This window comes from Chlamydotis macqueenii, chromosome 5, assembly GCF_036417535.1.
Source record: "Chlamydotis macqueenii isolate bChlMac1 chromosome 5, bChlMac1.mat, whole genome shotgun sequence".
Taxonomy (NCBI): Eukaryota; Metazoa; Chordata; class Aves; order Otidiformes; family Otididae; genus Chlamydotis; species Chlamydotis macqueenii.
In genome coordinates, this window is record NC_141560.1 from 25,121,914 (window position 1) to 25,147,959 (window position 26,046).

A 26,046-nucleotide genomic window follows, 5' to 3' on the forward strand; every position below is an offset into this window, starting at 1 on the left:
TTTATGTTTTGTTTCCCTCACCTTCCTGGGCCTTCATGTGTGTGCCAAAATAGGCATCCTGTGTAGAGAGGAGAAACCCTGGTCCAGAACGCACAGTGTGGAGAGAGTAGGTGCAGTGAGCACTGGGGATGGGACTGAGGAAATGGAGTGCCCCCAGAAGAGCACTGTATTCACAGGAGTGAAGCTTTTTAGCAGAGTAAGAGGGAGCTCCTACAAAATGCATGTAACCCACTGATTGGAAAATCATACTAACTAGCCTTTGGCTTCCTTTTAGGTCCTGAAGCCCATAAATGTTCACATTGTAATTTAAGTTGATTCACTAAAGCCGTTTGCCTGTCTCTTAACCATAAACTTGCAGCTTCAAGAGCATCAGTCATGAGGGCCTGAAGGGTTGGGTCATGAGGGAAGAGGGAGGAAGAAAGAGTGGCTAAGAGAACTGGGAAGAGAAATGGCCAATGGTAGTGGCTATTTACCCACATGTTTGCACTTTATAAGCATTCTGCAAGTTCTGCTGCAAAATAAACTCTGATGGCTTCTCAGACTTGTCTCCTCATCAGGAAGTCAGACTCACTGCCTACACTGGTACTAGCTTTTGAGAAGTTGCCACGACAGGCTCTATTTGCAGCATCCATTTTGCTTGGAAAGGCTCTCATGGGCCCCAGTAAAAGCTTTGGAGGACATAGTGGCCTTGATGAGTTGATGAGCCTTAATGAGGTTTTGCTCATTTATCCCCTACCTATGAGTTCAGTGCTTGATGAAATACTCATGTTTGCCCCCCTGTCTGGTAGGACAGCATGACCAAGAGAGCACAAGATAGATAGCTCTGATTGAAATGCAATCAACATCCTAATCCAGAAAATGCAGGAATCATATGTTCACTCTCACGATATCCTTGTATTCTTCCTTGTACTCAGCAAGGCTCTGTAGTCCAGGAAGTGAAATCTCTTCTGAATAACTTTGTCAGAGGCCCTCTGTGCCAGGCACAATTAGCTAATCTCTTGGCCCCTTTCCCTCTATTTGAGCGCATTTTCTGGGAAACTGCCTTATGATCTCAGGGCAGTAGTGGTCCACACCATTTCAGGATGGTGGACTGTGGCGAAGAAATCAGTCGGACTTTTCTTTCTTCAAATCAGGTTTCCTTTATTCCAAAGCCAAGCAAGCGAGCAAGCAAACAAGCAAACAAGCAAAAAAAGAAGCTACTCAAAGCAGTAACGAGCGTATATATCCACAGGTGTGGATCTGAGCTATGAGGCCACACTGGATGTTTCCTTCATTGCTGATACTCCCTAAAACTGAGAGTTACTTTTAACACAATCATCCCTCGTGACTGTTTTCAGTAACATACAATCATCTAGATGCTTCAAGTGGTTTTCCAGCCTGACCCTTTCATGCACTCATGCACACAATAACTGTTGTGCCATGTGGCCTGCTCAAATCTCTGTGTTTCCGCCATTATTCTTAATTAATCTTACATATGTTATGTGCTGCTCCATCATCTCCCCCTTTTTTGTTTTGGAACAACAGGTTCACCATCAGGACAGCAAGCACCTTGACTTCGGTCTTCTTTAGATCTTGAGTCTATTCTGCAAGAATAAAAATAGCACAAGCACATCCAAGGCCTACAAAGGTCCAAAATCTAAGGTTAAGTCCTGAGAACCAATTTTTAGGGTTTAGCCATCTCACACTATCTGAGATACCATCCATGACACTTTCATGAGTAAGTTCCTGCAATGCTGATAATTCGCCTTGCAGAGCTAATGTAAGGTCTTGAACCATACCATCTACATATTGGCTGAAAATGCTCCTTGAATATGAAGTTTGACTTGACCTTATTGATAATCGCTATCATTCCATTGCAGTGGTGTAACAAATAAATTTTATATGCCCAATCACAATTTGATTCGCTAAAGCCGTTTGCCTGTCTCCAAACCATAAAACTGCAGCTTCAAGAGCATCTAAACGAGCTAGAATTTGCTGATCACTTCCTGTTTGTAAAGCTAAATCTTGAGTTACATTACTTAGTACAGAAGCTACCTCACACAGTGTGAACAGACTCTGCTAAAGTCATTGTAGCAATTGTTGCTGAAGCCAATACAATTATTGCTGATATGATAAAAGCTATAAGCCATCCAATAAAACAGTGATGTCGTTGTTGCCTACGTCGGTTTAGAGCATTAGCTAATTAACTTAGACTGGAATCCCCTTCCCATGGTCTAGTCATGTTCACTGGGAGCCAAAGTTCAGCTCTGCATCTCATTGGTAAGATAACTTTAAGATTATACTTCGTTACATTTTGATTTGTTATACAACTAAGATATAGAGGATTATTTAGGTTAACTACAAATATATGATCTTTCTTACTAATGTTTGTGTAAGAAGTCGCGGCAAACATATAAGGATGCGATGTGCGTATCATTACTGAATCATTGTGAAACTGCGTTAAATTAAGACAATATACACTTCCATTTGTTCTTCTGTAATCTCCATGTGCTACATGCCATATTTGAAATGGCCGTGCTAACTGCCAAAGCTTAGTAAAGAAGGGGCTGAGAGTATCATTTATTTGTGTTTGCAAGACAGGTCCCGAAAGACCACCCTCAGACCATTTCAAAGTTTCATTTGTTATAGTACTAAAACTAATTGGGTTTGAAGAATTTGTGAGTAAGTCCCAAAATGGTAAATCATTCGTCTGTTGTGATGCACGGAGGTCTAACCTGCATGGTGACCAATACAAATTTGGCACATCTCTTGTTGTGCCTCGAGGAATTTTGCACACCGGATATCCAACAGGGGGTCGTCACAGGGTGACATTTTTGCTCACATTCTCATGGCTCACACCAGGGACAGATATAAAGCTCAGATTACCTACTACACCTCATTTATTCTCTTGTTGTTGATAAAAGAGGTGAAATTTTTCTTCTAAATACCGGCAATTTGGTATGTGCTTATTTGCCACACAGACAGGAGGAAATTCAGTACAAAAAAAAATGTGTTCCATTAGCTTGAATACAATCTTTATCCTTCGTTATGACCCAGGGCCGTAGCAGGTTCGTGATTCCCTTGGACTAAATTAAGGTGAAACAACACCAAAAGATCGATTTCGGATTTTATTTAACATTTAGTGGAATGACTTATCTTTGAAAACTTGGAAAGCAAAAAGGGGGTTGATAGCCAGGGCTCTTACCAGAACATTTCTAAGAAAGAAAAAGAAAATAGAAAGAGCAAAAGAGGGAAAGAGATATCACCACCCTTGGATCCAGCGACGACGATGACAGGTGAGCGCACGGATCCTCCAGTGGGGTGGCAGGGGGGCATGGTAATGGACGGCCGTGATGATCTTCCAGTGAGGGGGCTCGCTTGCGGCTCCTGGAGGCAGGGTCTGTTACAGTCTCATCCTCGCCTCCAGTTATGCCACTGGAAGACTTGTATGGTCCGGTTCCAGAGAGTTCTGAGTCCTCTGCACAAGCGCAAAGCAGGTGCTAAATGTGAAGGGTGGTCTGATGCCCCTTCCTCAGCTGACCGCTGTGTGACCCCTGGCCATATTTACCAAGTTGTTAACAGGGGCCTGGGGAACTGCATATCCCCCATGCGGCCTCCACCTCCACCTCCTGTGTTGCCAGACTCCTACCACTCTGCTCCTATGCAGACTGCAGACTGCACCCTGCACCACAGCCACAAACAACACACATTAACTCTGTCAGTCCCTAACTAAAAGGAGCTCCTTCAGGGGGCAACGAAGTACCTCCAACCCATTGTGTATCATTGTTAGCAACTGGAATTTCTGCATCTCACCATGTAACTGGCCAAAAAGTTGGCAGGTCTAAAATGTGTGCCCAGTATACATACCGACCTTGCACAGCAACACACACGAATGAAAGAAAACAAAATCCTCTTAACAGTGCTGTTGCTGGAGATAATTGCCGAATATGCCAAAAATTTATTAATCGGAGTGGGTGGTGCGCCCACTGCAGCCATCATAGTACTTGTGTTTTGCTGTGATTTCTTCAGCTTTCCCTACATAATAGGATCATCCGGGGTGGATCTCCTTTGCTTCCGTGTCAGAGGTTGCTCCTTGAGTGTGAGCATAGTAATCTCTGGCATGGGGTTCTGTGTCATGTTTTTCCAGCGCATGATATGGCTTTATGTATTTTGCTGGTAACCATCGAGGACCTGTTGAAAGAAGAACACATGCATAGCCCCTTCCCTACATTATCAATTCTACAGGACCCTGCCACTGTCCTCCTGTCACTGGATCTTGATACAGTACCTTAGGTTGCGGAAGTAACAAATCAGGAAAACAAAAATGTTTCTCAGTGGCTGTGTGAGACAAGGACAGATCTGATCAATTAAAAAAATTGAGTGTATATATAGCGTTATCTAATTGTTCTTGGGGTGTCATATTATTCCCCCTTTTTTGTTTCTGAAGCATGTTTTTCAGGTAACTATGTGCACGTTCAATAATTGCTTGACCTGTGGGGTTATGAGGGATACCAGTTATATGAGTAACTCTCCACTGCTGCAAAAAGTGTTTTATAGAATGAGATACATACCCAGGGCCATTGCCAGTCTTTGTAGTTTTCAGGATTCCTATTATTACAAAGTAATGTGTCCAATGTCTACGCACATCTTTACTTTTTTTTTTCCAGTATGAACTGAGGCACATAGCATACTAGAAAAGGTATCAATTGAAACATGTACATATTTAAGACAACCAAAGGGAGAGTAATGTGTTACATCAGACTGCCGAATTTCATCTGAATGCAAACCGTGGGGATTTACCTCAATGTTGGAGGGTAAAGAGACAAGTTGCTGGCATTCAGGGCAGGTGCAGACAATGTCTTTAGCTTGTGACATAGTAAGATTAAATTATTTACTCAAAGCAGCTGCATTTTGATGAAAAAATGAATGTGATGCTCGGGCATAGTTGAATTGTAGAGAGGCCACCGTAAGAGAATCTGCTACGGCATTGCTTTCAGCAAGAGGACCAGGAAGATTACTATGTGATCTGATATGTACTATATATAGTTGATGTTTTCAGACTTCAATTGCTTTTTTAAGCTGCAGACACATCTGAAACAAAGATTTTTGCTGTATTTCCTTTAGAAAAGCAAAAGGAATACGTTTTGTTATCTCTACTACATATTCAGAGTCCCTGACAATATTAAGAGGTTCATCGTGAAAGTACTCTAAGGTATACAATACTGCCCCTAATTCCACTACCTGCATTGACCCTTCTAGGATATGAACTTTATGTTTCCATTCACCTTGTTTCTTCCACTCCAGTACTGCCTTCTGAGATTTTCCTGACCTGTCCACAAACACAGTACAAGCTAATGGGATCCAAAGAAGTAACTGACTTAGGACAAATAGAAAATTGCTTTAAATTCTGTAACAATTTACAGGGTGGTAGTGCAAATAAAATCTGACCTAAAAAATCAGCCATGGCAATTTGCATTGAAAGGGAATTCATAAGACAAAAGTCATAGTCTTGTTTCGAAATTGGCAAATATATGTGATCAAGATCGTTTCCTGTTAAGGTTTGAACTCATTCTCTTCCTTTCCTAATCAATAGAATAACAAGTTCAAGGAAAAGTGAATTTTTTTTTTGTAATGTGTTTGGCAAAAATACCTGTTCCAAATAGCAGACTTATTTTTCTTTTGTTTCAATTTGTCCAATAACCCCCACTGGTTGAGCTTTGGTTTCTATAAGGAACAGACACGTTGACAAATTAGGACAAATGCGATCATCCTGCAGATCAGTTATTTTATCAGCTACCAAATTCAACTCCTGCTTCGCTTCCAATGATAATGTGCATGGGGATGTCAGTCACTGTTTCCTTTTAACGTATTAAAGAGATGGGTCAGTTCATGATTAGCAATACCAAGCATAGGATGGACCCAACTGATCATTCCTAAGAGTTTCTGTAATTCATTTAAAGTGTGCACATCAGTGTTCAAGTGCAATCTTTGTGGTTTTATATTTCTTGCAGTAAGAATCCAACTGAGATATTTCCAAGGAGATGAAGACTATTTTTTCAGTTGCAATTTGTAAACCACAAGCCTCTAAGGACTGTAATAAATGTGCTACTGTGTCATTCAAATAATCAGTTTTCTCTGCACAAATCAAAATGTCATCCATATAATGATAGACAATACTCTGACTAAACCCGTCTCTTGTTGATTCTATTGCAGCAGCAACTACCATTTGACAAATAGTTGGACTGTTCATCATACCCTGTGGTAACACTGTCCATTGATATCTCTTCATTGGCTCTGCCTGATTTACAACTGGCACAGAAAATGCAAAATGCTGACAATTGTTGGGATGAAGAGGGATTGTGAAAAAACAATCTTTTAAATCAATAATTTTCAGACTCCAATCTACAGCCAGCATAGCAGGATTAGGAATCCCAGGCTGTAAAGCTCCCATAGGTTGCATGACAGCATTAATTGCTCTTGGATCTCGCAATAAGCCCCATTTTCTTGACTTTTTTTTGAATTACAAAAATAGGAGTATTCCAAGGACTTGTAGATGGTGTTATATGTCCAGCTTGCAATTGTTCAGCCACTAAACGGTGTGCATTTTGCAACTTTTCCCCCTTTAAAGGCCACTGGTCAACCCAAACTGGTGTATCTGTTAACCACGTAAGTTTGAGCAGGGGCTTCAGATCAGTGACCCTCACAATAAATTTGTTTCAGCTGTGGTTAATGTGACATGCCACTGATGAAGTAAATCCCTGCTCCACAACTTTAAAGCTGTGTCCAAAACATATGGCTGAATTCATGTTTTTGTTTTTTCAGGACTAACTACTTGCAAAGTTGCAACACTCCATAATGGTATTTGCATTCTTCCAGTTCCACTGATTGTACCTGTTACGATTTCTAAAGGCCACTTTGCTGGCCAATCTCGACGTGATATAATAGAAACATCAGCTCCGGTATCTAATAATCCTGTTAATTTCTTTCCCTGAATTGTTAGAGTAAGCATAGGCTGTTGTGTTGTTATCGTTTGAGACCATAGCACTTGTGCCAGTCCTATACTTCCAAAACCTCCTTGTCCTCTCATAGTAGAGGATTGCTGTGGGGTCCAGTATGGGATATGCCAAAATTTGGCAGGGTATTTGAAAAGCCATTACCATCATTGTTATTTCCCTTGTATAATCTGAATCAGTAACACCAGGCAAAACCAATATGCCTTTTTTAGAAAGACTAGATCTCCCAACAATTAATCCTAAAAATCCTTTAGGTAAAGGTCCCCATATGCTTGAGTTGGCTAAATGGATCTTTTTTTATTCTGTAATTATCAGATCATTGGTTGTTGCCAAATCTAGCCCTGTGCTACCTGTTGTGGCTGGGGCGAGGTCAAAGATTGTGTGTCAGATCCTTGAATTTGAGCATTGAAATTTGTTTGGGCACTCAGAGCCCTGTTGGTTTGAGGGGCACCAGGCTGCACGCCGTGCCTGTAGTTTCCCAACCATGGTTGGCCAAATTTATTATATTTAGATTTACACTGATTGCTCCAATGATATCCTTTTGTACATCTGGGACATAATTGCGTTGGTTGTTTGCCTTTCTTACTCCGCTTTTTCTTTGGGCAGTCTTTACTTATATACCCCTGTTGTCCACAATTGAAACATTTGATGGCATTTTGATTAACCAGCAGTTGTGAAAGAGCATTGGCAAGAACAGATGCTCGACGAGTCTCTGTTCCAATATTTTGACATGTCTTAACATATTCTTCTATTTCAGTTGCTTTCCCTTTAATTGGCAGCAATGCAGTTTGACAGTCACTATTAGCATTTTCAAAAGCCAGTTGAAGTAGCAGAGCCTTAGCTGCATCTGGGTTCTCAACTTGTCTAGTAATTGCAGTTTGAAGCCTGTCTATAAAGGTCACGTAAGGTTCTTGTGATCCCTGTCTAATAGTAGCAAAAGAACCTGTTCTTTGTCCGGTCTCTGGAACTCGTCTCCATGCTGAAACAGCTATTTGAGACGCTTGTTCAAAAACTCATCTGTCTAGCCTGACCTGAGCTTGTGGAGTAACAAACCATCCTGTCCCTGTTAGCATATCTTGATGAATGGGAACTCCATTTGCTAAATTATCCATAACCTGCTCAATTACCAAATCATTATACTCCAACTGCCACACAGCATACTGAGCAAAGGAAAAAATTGTTTTCATTAAAGTTTTCCAGTCCCATGGTGTCATAACATAAGCAGCACCAATAGCTTCTACAATGTCTACAGTAAATGTACTTTGCAGTCCATTCTCGGCAATAGACTTTTTCAATTCCTTACACACCTGATACGGTAACCCATCATGTGCTGCCGGTTGGTTTTGTCTGTAAACAACAGGGAATGCAAAAATGAAATCTCCTTGATTCATCACATCTTCATGACATTTTTGCATAGTAAGCTTTTTCTGCATAGTTTCCTCCAAAAACGGGTTATTATGCGACATCAGAACAGGCACTGGGCTATGCGATAGCAATACAAGAGCTGTTGGTCGTGTGGGACTTAATGGAGGAGGCAAGGGAGGCACTTGAGGGTCCAGAGGCTCCGCCGGCTGCAAAAACTGAGCATCACCAGAGCCACCTGTAAAACCTAATGCACCTGTAGATTCATATTCTGTTAATGGTGGGTATAGATCTGGCTCCTGCTCAGGATCAATCAGCCCCAGGTCAAACGGCTCGACCATCGCTCAGCGTTATCCTGTTCTTCTCCCTCTTTCTGTACAACAGCCTTTGCCGGCTGTAAATGCACCAAGGCAGAGTACACAAATCTCCATGTTACCACGATAGAATCTGGCAAATCAAAACCCAAATTTTTTCTAGTCTGTAGGTGTTCACCGACACATTCCTATATCCTAGAAGTATAGGTTCTGCCAGTAGGAAACCAATTGCAAGCCAGAGCACAGTTGTGCTATTTGTTTTTCAGACAAATGATATCCTGAAGCACGAAGCACCTGCTGCAATATTTTCCACATAGAATTTATGTTCCTGAGACGCTGCCTGCCCCATACTAACACAACCCCATAGTTATCTCATTCAACAAGCACTGCTGTCCCAGCTTAGGGATGTGGTCACAGATAATCAAATGTTTTTACTCACCCATCGGATTGTGTGATCGCAGTTTGTTCCTCACACGGGGCACCAAATACAGCGAAGAAATTAGTCCGACTTTTCTTTCTTCAAATCAGGTTTCCTTTATTCCAAAGCCAAGCAAGCAAGCGAGCGAGCAAACAAGTGAAAAAAAAGCTACTCAAAGCAGTAATGAGCGTATATATCCACAGGTGCGGATCTGAGCTATGAGGCCACACTGGATGTTTCCTTCATTGCTGATACTCCCTAAAACTGAGAGTTATTTTTAACACAATCATCCCTCGTGATTGTTTTCATAACATACAATCATCCAGATGCTTCAAGTGGTTTTCCAGCCTGACCCTTTCATGCACACAATAACTGTTGTCCCATGTGGCCTGCTCAGATCTCTGTGTTTCTGCGATTATTCTTAATTAATCTTACATATGTTATGTGCTGCTCCATCAGTGGACTTCACATTTGAGCTGGCCACCTGACGATGAACTCTTCTATCACTGCAGGACAGGTTGCAGGAGTCAAGAATGTCCAGGCTTTGCAAGCAGATTGCAGTGCTTATGGACATGAGGATAAAGCCCATCATGCTGCTGGGCAGGCACCAATTGTTTGCACTCCTTATCCTAAAGTGGTGGAGTCACGGTCCATCCTCCCTCTGTAGAATGCGAAGCAGTTCTAGTGCATGCTCATCTCCCTCTCCCTTCCTCTCTTTCCTGGGGGAGAGATCTGTATTTGATAGGCTCTGCTATAGGAGTAAATCTAGGTGATAAGTGGCAGAGGTGTTCTGTTCTAAACAGAATAGTCTGGTTTTGTCTACGGTGAGGGAGAAGCCTGCAGTCCCAAACTCTCTCCTGGCCATTGACAAACATTGTGTCCCACCCCACTGTGTTTGAGTGAATTCTTCAAAGTCTGAGCAGGAGCAGCAGAAGTTGCAACAAAAGGCTTCATGTGTATGTGTCAAAGTTGCAAAGTGGAGGCTGGTGGACAGGGTCTGGCTGAAGCCCTGTTTATATGGTCACAGGCTACATGTGAGGCCAATGAGTCAAAGTGGAATGTGTGCTGCAGGGATTTGTGTTACTGGGAGGCAGAGACAGAGGGTAGCTCTTGTGTTATTCTTACCGGCTCTTTCAGTGTATGCTCAGGGATCATGGGCACAACCTGTCTCCTCAAAAGGTCCTCAGATTGGAATTGGGTGTGCAGCCCATGCTGCATGACCCAGGTGTATAAAATGCACTCTGACATGCTTACCAAAGATGTAATTAGCCTGTGTGTTTTCCTGGTATAGTCATTGGCAATGGAAGCAGAGAAAAATAAATTATAAGTTAAAATAAATATTTCTGCTACTTTTTTTCAAGGTGGAAAATGTTACAATAAAGACTCATCATTACAAGTGGTGAGAATGTTACTGCATATGTGTGTATGTGTGTGTTTGCTTGTGAGAGACAAACTGAGTTGTATTCAATATCTAATTACTCAAATTCTTTAACGCCATAATAAGTTATATCAGTAGGAATTTGTGTGAATCAAGCAAAAAGAGGAACACGTGTTAAGGTTTTAGGATGTAATCCTTGCTGACACAAAGTAGGTGACATTCCTTTTTCTCCACTGTCCTGTGCTAGAGATTTTCTCCTGGTAAAGGGAAGTCTTTTAAAGGAGGTCCTCCTTTATCATAGCCAAAGCTGGTCACCTTTAATGCATAAACTGAAAACCATATATGTTTACATGGCAAAAAATACAAAATCAAAAATTATAGCAAACCAAAATCCTAATAGTAAAAGCACACATTTTACAAGTCTTAAATGCTCTACATTTAAGTAGGAAAAGGAAGGAATTAATGTAGAATGTTAGTGAAGGTATGAGAAAAATATCAATAGGTCTTCATTTCCTAAAGTATACACAAAGATTCTGAGTCCATAATTTTAGGAAACTTTTCATATTTAAATATGTCTTTACTTAGGCCCAGACTCAGAAAAATGTTTAAATACAGACATGAAATTATTTATATGCTAACTGCCCTTGATTTGATGGGGTCATAAAGGAGCAAATTGCTCACCAAAGACACTGTTTATGGAAAGGACTTGGGAAACCATAACTTCCTGCATTGCATAAACCTCCTGAGTCAAAAAACTAGAAACTCAGACAGGTTTGACTCTTGTTTCTTCAGTATACAAGGTCTGCTAATGCACAACAATTGGCACAGAAAGACTGAGGCACAACAGAGGCACAGCATGGGGCCATTAAAACTGCTCCTTGTGTAAGTGCAGGAGCTGGAGGCATGATGGAGTAACCCTGGAAGTAGGACCTGCACTGCTAGGACTCCTGGCCAGCTGCAGCGCAGAGGCAGCCTGAGACTGACTGGCTGTCATTTTCTGAGCAGCAAGTGTTGGTTTGGCTGAAAAAAAAGAGACATCCATATTCTGGGAAGTTCCCTTCCTACTGTTCTAAGCTCTGTGTAGCTTTGCCAGCAGGAGCTGTGGAGACTCAAAAATTCTTCCTCTTTTTCTTACTTTTAAATATAGTAAGAATTAAAGTAGATTCAAAGGGGACTGACCTGCGAAAGTGTTAAATCCATGTGAAACCAACAACCTAGCAGACAACCGGCCAAAGTTGTAGTTACAGTAGATCCCATGGATGCTGTTGGAAGTTACGTTATTAATTCTTACTGTCTTGGCCAAAATCCAACATGCTTTATTATTTTCTGCTTCCTTCAAGCTCTTCACTACACTTTCAATAACATGTTAAAGTTTTCTTCATCTCCCAGCCTAAGCTTGTGCAGTGTTGCTTCCATGATGCCTCAGGAGATGATAAACTGATAGTAAGCAACGTGATTCAAGTAACATACCTATAAGTAAAACTGACCCCTCTGAGCTCCTGCACAGGGGTTAAAAACAACTGCTGTACTTTGGCGTTAGGAAAGCAGAAGGAGCTGAAGGAGGTTAAAGCTGAAATGGTGCTAGCGAGTCTCCATAGAGTGGACAAGAAAGGATACTTTGCAAGCAGAATTTTCTTCTGACTCAGCCTATGGAGTTCATCTAGCTCACAAAAAAAAAAAAAAACAAAAAAAAAACACATGCATTACAACATTTGAGAAGTACAGCAAAGCCCATTTCTGCATTCTTGGATGCTTCTGCTAGGTCCACGAGGCAAAACTTGCTTCAGCATAACCCATTGTTTGCTTTGGAATCTCAAAGATTAAAGGGGTCTATAAGTGTCAGTAATTCTCATGGTTATTGTTAAATATTTCCTTTTATTATCTGTATAATAGCAGTTAGAGATTAGAAAAAACAAGGTGAGTTCTCAAGTGCACCCTTACCATTTCCTGTCTGTGAGCACAAGAATGTTCCGTGCGTGAGGAGACTCCGACTCACACATCCCAGGAGAGCAGCCTGACCACTAGACTGCAGGCTGTTTTGAAGGCAGGCACTCTCCACCCTTCCTATTGAAACTGTGCCATGCTGCAAAAAATACTTTAAGTTCATTGGGCCAGAAGCAGAGAATGGGAGTCACAGAGAGCAAAGAAAGCATTAAGAGAAAGCATGACTGTACTGGTTAAGGCACCTATCTGCCAGAGAGCGCCTCTGATTCCCTTCCCAGCTTTGAGGACTGTTTCTTAAATATTTCACGTAAATAGTTACTGGATAAAATACAGAAACAGATGTTTTGGATACCATACTCAGAGGTGCCTAATTTTTCCCATGCTTTATATAGGAAATCTAGACATAGAACAAGAGGTTCTGAACTCCCCTCTAGGAGCCCAGTACCTTTCACTCTGGTACTGCAGGATTGATGTTCTGGGTAACTAATTCCCTTATTGGACCTGATCCTCAGGGTGTCACTTCAAAAAACTCTTTCAAGGGTGCACTTTCTCCATCACATTTCCCTTCCCAGTGTATTTGGCACCGACATTTTTGTGTATTCCTTCTTACAACTGCTCCATTATTCCTTTGGCTCTTCCAGATAGCTTTAAAATGAAAAGCTTAAAAAATCAGGTCAGACTTTATCTTTGACCAGGGTACATTTTTTTTTGTTTTATATTTGACCTGCTAGAGAATGCAGCTATTTTCCCATTACAGAAGCTTGACTACACCTGTTTTCAGATAACAAGCTAGACTGGAGTTGTTTTTCTAATAAAAAAAGTTTGCGATACAGTTTGGTGTTCTATGCATTTCCCCAACAGACTTCCTGGATTGGAAGAAACGCACACCTTCCAGATGAAGTTTTGGTTTCTATTTGGAGAAAAACTGATTTTGGAAAATGTTTGAGGAAAATCACGGGAATTTTTCCTCCTTTTTTTTTTTTTTTTTTTTTTTAATCAGAACATTTTCAATTTAGGGAGTTCAGTTTCTGGCCTAAACTTTTAGAGTTTTGCAGTGATTTCCTTAAACCTGACCAGTTCAGCATTCTGATAGAGAGTGCTAGGAAGGGATATACATGCAGTTCTTTGTGACTAATGGTGGCTCGCTGGTGTGAAGGACATTTGAAGTGGTCTACGGCAGCAACATGTGAGTTGCAGGACAGCAGTGATGGCCAGAAGTGAAGGACTGATTTTCAAATATAGTGTGTTATTTAAGAAATGAGGATTTATTTCTGAGAAATCGAGGAATGGATGAAATAAAAATGAGTATTTATAATTTGAGCTGGATTGTATGCTTAGAGGTCAGCCTCTCTCAAATCTCTAAATACCTTGACAGTCCTGTTTTTAACACAGGAGAAACAGTATGGGCTAGCGGTGTGAATTACCAAGTGATGAGTTTGTTGGCTTCACCTGCTTTCTGGTGGACAACTGTGTGTGCCTGACAGGTTTATGGACAAAAAAGGCTTTCTGGTGGGATTAGTAAATGGGAATGGACAAGAAGACCAAATGTTTCAACTTACAGGGGTGTTTAATAGGGAATTTCAATACAAAATCCAAATTTCTGGACCTGGTTTTCTCAAGGAGCTTTGGGAAAGAGCATTCGGTGCCCTTCAGAATTACCATGCCCCAATACAGCTGCCTAAAGGTATGCTGCCAGCCTAAAGCAGGGTTACTCTTTGCTGGCCCAGTGCTGTGAGGTGTCCTATCCCTCTCTTTGCTTGAATGGTTCTAATGGTAGTGACAGATGTTTCATCCAGTTGTAGAAACTGCAGCTGGGGCTGCTGTTTCAGGGAGCATTTTTGAGGTGGTGAGAAGAGCTACTATCACAGGAAGAATAAGCTATAGAAGAGGCTTCTGTAGTGCCAGAGCAGTCTCCCTTTTGGCCAGGCCACAGCATCTCATCTGGTCTCTGGACTTGCCAAGACAGAGAGGAAAGAATTTGACTTCAGTGGTTCAGAAATTACACAGGTGCCAGTATGTCCTTTCCAGTCCCTGTTCTGGAAGCAGCTTCTCCATCTCCAGTTACATATGAGCACTGTAACATGCTTTATAACTTTCTCGAGCTGCAGCTTATTTCCCAGGTTCATTTGTATCATTTTCCTGGACGGAACCTGGTTCCAAACGTAATAGTGTGCTGGCTTCAGCCCCATTCAGCTTTCAGCTTGAGAAGAAATTATAGGCATGGGCAGTGGAAGAGGACAGGATGGGGCCTTGTTTTGGTTACAAGATCTAGGCAAACAGCTGGTTAGTTTTTTGAATGTTTGTTGAACAAAAACTATGAATAGGGGAAAAGCAACTCACAGCAGATATGATTCCAGAGCTCTGAAATCCGATCAGAGGGAAGGAAGGAAAGAGAGAGATGTTTCCAGGTGCATTTCAAATCCTCAATTATTGCACATGGAGGGTGAAACTTTAATTGGAGATTTGAACATGCCTGGAGTCAGGAATAAATGGCACTCAGAAAATTTTTATTTTCCACTACAGGAATGCAAGAGAACCAATATTTACAGCTGTACCAGGAAGACAGAATTTTATGTTATTGAATCCCAAAACATAGAAACAATGATCTGAGGAAATAGAGCCACTCTGGAGGAGGAGACAGTAGCTGTTCAACTGCACAATAGATTAACACCATAAAACAAGACAGACACCGAAAATCTCCCCTTATCCTGCATAAACACAAACAGTTTAAGAATAGAATATAGTTAACTAGCTCTGAATTTTAGAGAGCTACTAAATTTGATACTTCTAATTTGTTGAAAATGTCGTGGGAACATTAAAAAGGTCAAGTGTCCAATTGGTTCATTTTATTTCTCATTCAAAGGGGTCCACATCCAACAGCACAGGCACAACTTTAAGCTTTTCATTGGAAGTAACGAATTTTAACAAGTCTTTCTGGACCCCAGGTTTGCCTTGGTCTTCTACCAAAGGGCTGACCAGAGTTTATGCTACTTAGCCCATGAACCATAATAATAACAAATGGGGAAGATAGTCAAGATTTATGTAGCTTTATATTTAATATGAGGAGTTTCTGGAAGGAGTCTGTAAGTAGGGACTGTTGCCCAGACCCCAAGCTTTGGCCAAGCAGTTCTTGGCAGGCCTCAAAGAGGGTGGTGAAAAAGCAGCTTGAAGCCATCCTTGCATCATCCTGGGGTTGTCTCGCTGCCAGCATGGTCCCTAGGGTAAACTGTAACACCAGCAGAGCTACTGTATTTCGCACTGGCTAGCACTGAACCCAAGAAACTAGTCTGGTAGCTTAGGCTTCATGAGGAATAGGCTCAGTTTAGCCATTTCTAAACTGTAAGTCTTTCACAAGGACTCGGGAACGGAAGAGCCATTGCAGTCCCTGCGGTGGCTGCAAATCAGCTGAGGCTTTGTCCTATCTGCACTGGCTGATGCGCAAGTAGCTGGCTGAGCTGCCTCACAGACTCTGTTGCACTGATAATGTAGCAAAAAAAGCCAGCTTTCAGCATCTGGAGGATCTGTCCCGCACGTCTGTGTGTGCATATGCAGATGTACGTGATGTCAGTGAATGTCTTCGCTCGCTGGAAAGGTCACTTTGTCTGAGATTTTTCATTTGCTTCAGAATAAAGCAACCTCGAGAATGTAATGAAGGAAATGATGTCTGAAATTTGTTTCTTAACATCCATGAATTGCAGCACCGAACTAAGGGGAAAGCATTCAAATCCCTCTCTGCCCTCTTGGATAGGATTCTGTTTGTAGCTCTGCAATAATCAGCAGACATCAGTGTCTGCTACAATTGAATATTTTTTATATTTAATTGGCACTTAGATACCAACATGATAAGAGCTTTAGAAATAGCTAAAGTGGATAAATATTGCTTCTTCTTTTCCTGTGTGTGCGTCTGTATCATCTGTGTGAAGCTGTGTATTAATATGAAAAATTCCCTGTTGATTTTAATGGGATGCATCTCGGTGCAGAGAATTTGCTTCGTTCAAAGCTGCAGTAACATATAGAAGGGACAATATTTTTTTCTTTATGCTGTGAACATCTAGATCAAATTCCCAAAGTATTATTTGTGCAGAAACTGTGAATGCTCCCAGCTTGCAAATGAAGTAAAACTCTTGTTAATGTTTACAGTAAAACAGCTGTTCTCAGCATTTCTTCATGAGCCTCAGCTACTTCAGCTCTACCATACTCAGCCTTACCTCATAGCAGCTGCAATAATAAGAGGCTGAAAAGGTCAGAAGCAGCCAGTCCTGCTAAACCACACCTTTGTTTAAAAGAGATTTTGAATTGTAAAATGTCTCAACTGCTAAATTTTTCAGCCTGACTGGACTCCATGCATAGCCTACGTCTTCAAAGACCTAGCTCACCAAAAACACACAGGCACTGCCAGCAGAGTAAAGCAGAACACAGGCTCTTTATACATTTTCCCGGGAAACTTTCTATAGATCCAGACTGGGAAATTTTCCAAGGCTTCGCAGAACTAAAGATAACAGTAATAAAAAAATGAACTAGAGCACACTGACTTCTAAAATAAATAGCTGAGTCTATTATATTTGCATGGCAAAGCCTTGGTAATTTGTGCAGCAAGACTTTGCTAATTTACACTAATAAAAGTAAGATCACTACAGGTTACTGAATTTTAGCAATTAGCAGATATGTAAACAAACAACATTCTAAAAAAAGAAAAAAGCATCAACATGTAGGTTGCTTTCAAGACTATAATGTCTTTGCAAATATTTATGATCACTCAAATAATAAATGCTACTGGATATGTTTTGTTAAAATAATTAGGTGTTAGCAGAATGTACAATAGAACATTCCCCTGCTCAGTCTTCTTTTCAGAAGAGAGAGGCCATCATTTTTCTGCTAGGTATGAAGCATAGGGTCTACTGAGCTTCTGCAGTGTCTACATTGTAGAAATACATGAATAAATAGGAATTTAAAGTGAATTTCAGAACATTTCAACATTAGATGTCCTACACATGATTTACTGAAATATTTTCTTCTGTTGAGTAGTGATGGGAGATATGTGGCTTTTAGCACATAAGAGAAAATGTGTTCATTGCTGATTTATTACACTACATAGGAATTGGATAAAATGTGTCATTTTTATTTTACTGAAAATGGAAATTTGAAAATCAAATTAAGAAGAAAATAAGATTTGTACAGTTGAAGAGTTTCCAAACAGATTTATAGATCCTTTATTCTATATACAAGGGGTTATTTTAGCAGCATTTTCACGAAATCAAGTGTGAACATTGCTATCGCATGCCAAATACTACCTGTGACACCTTTTAAATTCATGGTGATTAAGGAAGACCTTTTCTGGTCTTGCAGTTCACAGATTGATGTCACAGACTGTCAGATGATCTCACGGATGTCCTAGATTACGGCAATAGGTTGGGGCAGAGGGGCTGTCACAGCTGGAATGCTCACTGAGTTTAGCAGATTCCACAGCATGATGCCATCAAAAGGACTTACAAAGATATCCCAAGTGTGCTTTCCAGTACAAGAAAGAGAAAGGAGAAGAAAGCAGCAGAGGCCAAACAGCAGATTTTGTAGATTCCATTGATACCAGTACTTTTAATTGATACTTTTAATCCAATGGGATTGCAGATTCCATTGTTACAGAGAGTTTTGGAAAGACAATGTATAGTGGAAATTATTTGGTCTAAATTGTAATAAATTGGACTGTAGTTTCAGTTATGACTCTTAATGGCTGTGAATTATTTGCCTTGAAATAATTCTTTGAGATCCTAATAATGTCAGGGTGTAGTTGTAGGAGGCATTGACCAGGACAGTAAAATACATACCCTTTCTTGAAGAGCGTAGAGGCCAAATGTACAAGGACAAGACAAAGGAAATAATATGAGATGGAATATTCAAGCAAATTATTTAAAGTAACCATAGGTCCATATGGTAGCTCTGTGCTTTTATCACAAAAATCATGCAGTGTCTGGGGGAGAGCAATTGTCCCCAAAAAAGCAAGTTCAAGTACCTTCATATAAATATATTATGTGTACATCTATAATATGTACATATATATTTTGTATACATAATCTAGTACCGAGTGCTTTTAAAAGATGCACACATCAATGACATAAACCTTTTGTAACTACACACCCGAGCTAAATATTACTTAGCAGTGTGCATTTTTCTGTGGGTGTCACTGATGTATTCAAAGCATGATCAGTTTGTTTCTTCTGGCATAAACTGTCACCTGAACCCCTGAATAAAAATATTGCTTCTACTCTGTCATATGGAGAGAATATACTCTAACTCACTCACTCCAGATACAAATGCGTCTGTCACGTTTGAAAAGGTAACAGTTAAATACATGTTTCTGCTGTCAGAAACGCAGCAGTTCAACCCTAAATAATATCTATAGGATTAAGATCCAAGTACCTTACAAGAAATCTATATGCAGTTATCTTTCCTTATTTCCTCTCTATCCTCTGTCAGAGACTATGATAATAAGTGCTGTAGGATGTATGCTTATCTCGTTATCTCCATTTTCAGGTAAGTGGAGCAAACAGCTTCACCTTAGTAGATTTTTAGCAAAATAATATACATTCCTCTATGCTGGAGGAATGAAAAAAGTAGGATTGAGCCCAGAGCTGAGGCAGAGAGGGAGAGATGGGAGGGTTTTTTTAAGAGTTTTCTGAATAATCAGGAAATCCAGTGAGACAAACAGAATGTGTAGAGAGCAAGCCAGAATTATCAAATTACCATGACAACCGTAGGCAAGAACCCAGAGAGAATCAGGTAAAGAAATTACAGTAGAATTACAGTTAACTTCACATTTATTTATTTAAAAAAAATTCTCAAGCAATCAGGAAGAAATATTTCCTTTGGCCTAGCTCAATATGGTGCAAAGGCTTGTGAAATGCAGCCTTGTTTGTAATTTTTAAATTGCTTTGCAAATGTCTATGAGTAGCTTTTATCTAGATTTGCTTACGCGGATTGTTTTAACCAGCAGGATTTGATGTCAGATACAAAACTCAGAATCACAGATGTCTTACTTTCCTTGAAAACAGAAACTAAAAGAGAATTCAGAATAGGTAAAATGAGGGGGGGTGTGTGTGTATGTGTGTACACACACGTTTAATGCATATTTATGTGTTATTTTTAAAACATTCTCCCTTGTATGTTTTTCAAATGACCACTTTCTTCATTGAAACCTTTGTTTAACACATTCACAACCAAAAAGCTTTTAAACAATGAATACAGTAAAAAAATCAGTGAAACTAAAGTTAAGTGAAACTTAATATAAGTAGGAGTGATGGTGCTTATTTTAAAAAGCTACAGGTCAACCATCAAGTGATTAACCAAATTGTCTGTCAAATTTGCATTGAAATTCTGTTTGTTCAGTTTTAACTTGTCATTTCATATAATACCATTCACTTATAGTGGAAAGATACAAGTATACAATTCTGGAAGGCAGAGATCCATGTTTATAGAAGGAAGGGGGGGGGGATTTGTTCACGTGGGGGATGGTTGATTTTTTCCCAGTTTTAAACAAAGCCCTTCAACTGCTAACACGCCAGTATATAAACAAAATTCCCCCAATGCTTTATCTTTCCAGTTTTATGCCACTATTTGAATGTGTATTGCGTTTTACATGTGCTTTCTAAACACAGATACATGCCCATATTGATCTTTGTAAATGCTGCCCTGAAGTTTGCTGCCTGGTCAGGGAGAGGAGTGATGCACTCCATTGTTCCTCACTATGATGTCATCGTCAGACTTCGCTTTGGTTAAACAGAATTCAGCTTACTGAACTGCAGCAAAATGTCTTTAGGGAACCCAAATTTATTGCTGTAGCAGAGACGGAAAGAAATAATATGTAAGAAAGAAGACATAGGAAAAAGGGTATAAATTCTGGCTAAAATATTTGCCGCCTATATTTTTCTCTACACTTTTTCAGAAGTAGATGTGCACACTCATTTATATACACACTCCAACTGTGCATAGCTCAAGGGTGTGTTTATTTTAATCTTGGGAACTAGGACGAGCGGAGATTCACTCTCAGGACTTGCATCGTCACTAAGATCTCTTAAACGCGCAGTTTTATAGCACACTGCTCGTTCTTTTTACTCACATAAACCACACTCGGAGTACACATAATGGGTCTAATCCTGCTAGCTGTCCAGCAATGTTAATGAGAGCAAAAGGCATCGGGCATGTTACAAGATCCAGTGGTAAATTAATTCATTTCCACCAGCATCTAAAAACTGTACATGAGGATTGTGAGGGGAAGAAAGGGGACAGCCTTTTAATTACATTGGGAGATCCTGAACTGGAAGAGAAATTGGAAGGGACTGAGTGGGGAGAAGGAGGTCCTTCCTCCTCCTCCCTCTCTCCCTCCCTCCTGGCCTTAAAAAAATTCCTGGGGCCAGTCCTTCCCAAACAGGGACAGTTGGCAGGTATGTGTTAATCTTGTTCCCAGCACTTTGGAGGAGCCAGGCACAGAGGCTCACCCTGTCCTTTCAAACCAGTGCTTCCTGTCCTTGAAGAGTTAACCTTTTCTAGAACATTTATTTCACCATCTCAGGGAAAAAAAAAAAAAAAAAAAAAACAACCAAAAAAAAACCCAACCCTGCAGAGCTGAGAGGCTGCAGATCACAAGGCCATTCTGATAGCCTCCTGTCCCCATGGCAACAGCAACGGCATTTATCAGTTCCTTATGAGCGCAGGCACAGCAAATCTGCATTGCACATGGCAGCCTTCCAGCCTTTCAAATGAAAGAGCACTTTGAACTGCTGCCAAGTGTGGAAGGAGCAGAGCTGTCAGGACTGCTTAATGCTGGCAGTTTGTACTTGGGAGCCTTTCAGTTCCCAGAATCCTTCAGCCGTGGCAGCCTGCCAGGTACTTAGCGGAAGCTAAAAACTAACCCTCAGACCATTCACTGCAGTGCACTCAAAATTTTCCACATGTACCATGTCACAAATGCAGACTGTACAATGAAAGCAAACGCCTTCTGCTTGGGATTCTAATTTTATTAATAATCTAGGAAAAAGCAATCGGAGATTAGCTGGCTGACAGCAGTACAGTGCAGCCACTGTTTATAACTCGGGGAGTGTATGTCAAATGCGTGTTTCGTCCCTCAGAGAGAGAATCAGCTCTGCCAACGGGGGCTGCACAGCCCCAAATCTGCATGCAGTACCCGAGCATGGGGAGATCGGTGTTAGCAGAAGGGAGAGTGTGGTAATTTACAGTGGAGTATTTTTTAGCAATCGTCAGCAGTGAGACGTGGAATAGAAAACGAAGACTGTATTTCTGGCTGGTAAATATTTTCTGCCCTTACCCTCCACATTTTGCTGACATTGTGAGAATCTCGGAAATTGGCTGATGAATGTAGCAGAGATACATGGCTTTTGGTGGGTTTCCTTTCAATGGAGAGTTTTCATGTGAACTTTTTATTGTTTTGCATTATCCAAAGCACAAGGGCTTCTATTGGCAGAGGAAACAAATTGGCACAGTTCTGGGTTTTTTTAGTTTGGTTTTTTTTTTTTTTTTTTTAATCTGCACTGAGATCAAGGGCAAGGGCTTCATTTTCCAGCACTAGTCATAAGCCTTTAGCACAAATAGAATGAAATTGTCTGTCGCTCAGGCAGTTGGACAGGGTTCAGGAAAACTATGTCTGGCACTAATTCCAAAGGGAAGGTTTGGTTCAATCCAGCATCATTAATTTCAGTAAACTGTTTTCACTAGTCTATATCCCACTGTTCAAGAGCTGTTTATTATCTTTTACTAAATCGTGTCTTTTGGAGTTCAGAGTAATGAAAAATATCGTATATGACTTACATACATATGTATAGTCTCACATTAATATAAACATATAAATAGATACAGTATATATGGATGCGCTCTCATTTTTTTACTTTTCTGGTTTTTAACAATTGCTTGTTTCTTACCTTGCCTTCCCACTACAAAACACATTTATAATGCCAAATATAAAATAGTAAAAATAGCCCAGAAGGTGAAAGAGAGAGATGAAAAAAAAAAAAAACAAAACAACAAACCTGAAGCAAAGGCAATCTCCACAAATTTGTGAGTTTCACCACAAAACAAGGAAATGTAGTGCCTCTTTTTCAGCTTGGAGCTATCTTTGGCTGCTGCTTGAAGACTTGACTTAATTCACCCAGGCAGTAGTGTCTAAAAGTAATACACCAAGACAGTTAATTTTGGCACTTAGTCTCCCTTAGGAATTTTACCAACAGTCTTTGAAAAGAAAGTAAATGATCTTCTTTTTTTCCTCTCGGTTTCCCCCCATAGCTCATCTTGATATGTGCTAATAAAAGAAACTGCCTCCTCCCCCTCCCCTTCTATTCTCACCCTTACCCTGTGTCCGTAACATCCTTCTTTCAGTAACAATGTTAACCAGCATCTATAACATGGTCTTGGAGAAAAAGAGGTTTAGGTCTTCTCAGATGGCCTAGTTAGAGAGGAAAAGGAGGTTATGCCATGTGAAATAACTTAAGATAGTGCCATTTCTTTCCCTTTCCTTTCCTTCCTTTCCTTCTCTTTCTGTCTTTCTTTCTTAATCCCGCCCCCCCTCCTCTCCACCTCCCCCATTTTTTGGAAAACACAGTGAAGTTTTGTTCAGTTCTCAAGTGTTATTAATCACTGGTGGAGGCCAAAAGCAGGGATATTTTTCTTGGCAGCACGTTTTGATAAACAATCTGTGTATGGGGTGAAGGGAGGGGGGAGCCTGTCTTGCTAGTAACTAAGCTAATGTTTGGCAGATTCTTAACTGTCACGAAAGTGCAAGTGGCTCTCAGTGGGAATAGCCTTAAAAAATGTACCGATTCGGTTGATTCATTAGTGTTGATTGTTTACTACGTCCACAGGATGTAAGATGAAAACAGTCCAGGGATAAAGTAAAAATAACAACAGCGGAGGACCCAGCCTCTGCGTATCTCAGCCGAAAACACGCTTCCCAGTCGCGAGTCCCTTGCGGAGCAAGCAGAATTCATTTTAGGTGTCTTATTTTGCACTGTAAGATTTGGCAAAGGTTAACGTGTGGAAATCTGGGCTCGCGGGCGGGTTTTAAAACCATAAAGATAGCTGTAAGAAAATCGATTTGGGGCGGGTCTCAAAGAGGAGCCCTCACTGCTTTCCCGGGCAGAAAGGAGAGGTTGGTGGAGTCGGGGGGCTGCGGTGCTCGCTGGACGCGGGAGGCGGAGTGGCGGCCGGGCTGTGGCAGCCGCTGGGCTGCGGACAGCGCAGCCTCCCCCCGGCTGGGCCCCGGCTCCGCGCTCCGGCAGCAGTGTGGAAGTGGGACCGGTAAAATCGGAGGACGCGACAGGCAACGTCCGTTAAGAAATGTATCCGCACTGCAGACCAAGGAGAGAAAGAAAAAAAGGAAGGAAGGAGAGAAGAATTCCTAGGTGGGAAAGTGGTAGGCTCTGTGTGTCAGTAAGGCTCACTACCTGAAGAATAATAGGACAATGCAAAATTATAATGAGATGAGAACTGAAATGATAAACAGAAACACGTAATTACACTCCTATTCTTTGTAACTAGGTGTTTTGACACTTCCTGGCAGCTCCTGGTAGAAGACAATGTTGTTTAACTTTTAATTTGACAAAATTCTGCAACTTGTTCCTGAAGTGTTTGTGTTTTGATTTGCTGAACACACTCCCTTCACCACCGAGTGCTCTGTTCACTACTAATCTCTGCATTGTTTTGAAGCCAGTAATTTGATTGTGACGGATTTTATTTTATTTGCTATACTGAGGTAAATCCATGTAAATCACACTCTTGGGAGTGTGCTTCCCTTCTGGTTCTTATATTTTATTCCAACTGTAGCTGCTGTTTTGACCACTGCGGAAAGAGACATTTCTGTAGGTGAGCGCCTGCAGAAGAACTAGCTGCTGTGACTGCTACACTGATCAGCGACAAAACTTCATAAAGTGAGCAGGAAAGAGTTAACCGTATTCCCAGGCTGTGAGCATTTAGGGCCAGACCAGACTGTTCATTCCCAAGCTGCCCAGATCATGGGTTCCTAATTGTTATTGCTTGCAAACTCTGAGAATGTCCTATATTCTGCACAATTAACACTGGACTGCTGATCGATATTCAACAGTGTTCCTCTCCCATCAAGATCAACAGTAATCCCCGTATTTTGGCAGCCCCTGCACGGGAATGGCAGGGAGCAGAACCTGGCAGATCTGGGACATAGACTCAGGCACCTGAGTTTTGTCTCTTCATCCTTCATGGTACGTGGCACCCTCTGCTTCCCGTACCTGCTGGTGGCACTGAGAAAGGTGCTGGCTGGCTCCCGCATGCTGCGTATCCTTTGATGGTTTTGATTCCTTAGCTTAAATCAAAGCTTCACCTGCTGTTTTAACATTACACAGTCGTAGTACGTGCATGAGTGTGCCTGTGTACTTCCAAATAAAGAGGGTAACAGGAACAAAGGGAAAGGGATTATTGGATGGTAGTATTTATCCCAGCACTGAAAGGAAGGAGTTAGTAGATTTCACTTCTGATAGTGAAAATTTTATTCCTTGTCCCTTGGGACTAGTGGCAGGTCGTAAACTTCGGGCAATCTCTGCAGAATCACTAATGCTGCATCCAAAGTGCTGACTCGCATTCCTGCGCTAAAAGCAGTAGCTGGGTAGCAATTGTGCACAGCCTCAGCTCTGTCCCTTCCTGCGCTCCCCTCCTTCTTATTAAACAAGCTACTGTCTGGGGGGGGTTTGTTTGCTCGCTTCTTTCTTTCAGTTAGTCAGATCAGACACCTGAATGGTTTCATTGTTTGGGCTTCCTCTTTTCCTCCTCCAAACGTAATTTTAATTCCTGGATTATTTCAGAGCTAAATAAACACTAGATGTGTTTAGTATAAATCCAGCAAGACCAATCTGGATCGTGCCTGCCTTGCCATTGACATGGCAAAGGAGCGGAAAGCTGGACGGTGAGCAGGAAAGCACGCTGCTACCCTCACAGGGACAGTGCTGCCATGGATTGGAGCTTTGTTACATTGCCACCGTTCAATCTATTTTCCCCTACCAGATTAGATTGATACTGACAACTCGTTCCCTGTGAAAGTGCCACAGCATGGCATTTACTTGCAATTCTCTTCATCAATCAGCTTTGCAAAGATCACCGCTGCTGCTGGCCATATTGTTGCTACGCTGACACTTCATCCTTAAATGCTGCTTGTGCAATGGTACAGTACGTGCCTATGACCAAAGTTTAAATCAAAGTTTAATCATTACAGAAAAACAAACATATTTCCGCGACTGTGTATCCTGCAAGTAAAAGTAAAGGCAGTTTGGTCGGGTCACAGATGCTAATCTCTGCTCTTTTTCTATTCACAAACTAGAAAGGGAGTTGACAGCACCTGTAAATGGTTTTCTGAGGCTAGATTATATCTGAGGTGATTATTATTTACACCCACTATAAAGACAGCTCTTGTGAGCCAAGAAGTCTGTTCCTGTGAGGTGAGTGCTACCAAAAAAGGGCTTTCTTGCAGGAGGATTCAGTGGAGTGAGGAGCCTGGGTAAGGGGCGGTTCAAGCACACAGAGTGCCTTGTCATGTGTTGGGTTTGTATAAGCCAGGGACTGAGATACAGTCGGGATATGCTGCAGTTCTGCATTCCCACTCAGGATGAAGGGGAA

At 41.2% G+C, this 26,046-nt stretch overlaps 1 long non-coding RNA gene across 1 annotated transcript; it reads right to left on the bottom strand.

Moving 5' to 3' along the window:
* Positions 1-3,094: 3,094 nt before the first annotated feature.
* On the bottom strand, positions 3,095-9,229 carry LOC147600520 (uncharacterized). Its single transcript, XR_015258816.1, has 3 exons — positions 9,108-9,229; positions 3,851-4,170; positions 3,095-3,457 (listed from the first exon to the last, which is right to left on the bottom strand). It is a non-coding gene; the product is annotated as an uncharacterized LOC147600520 (long non-coding RNA).
* Positions 9,230-26,046: the final 16,817 nt, after the last annotated feature.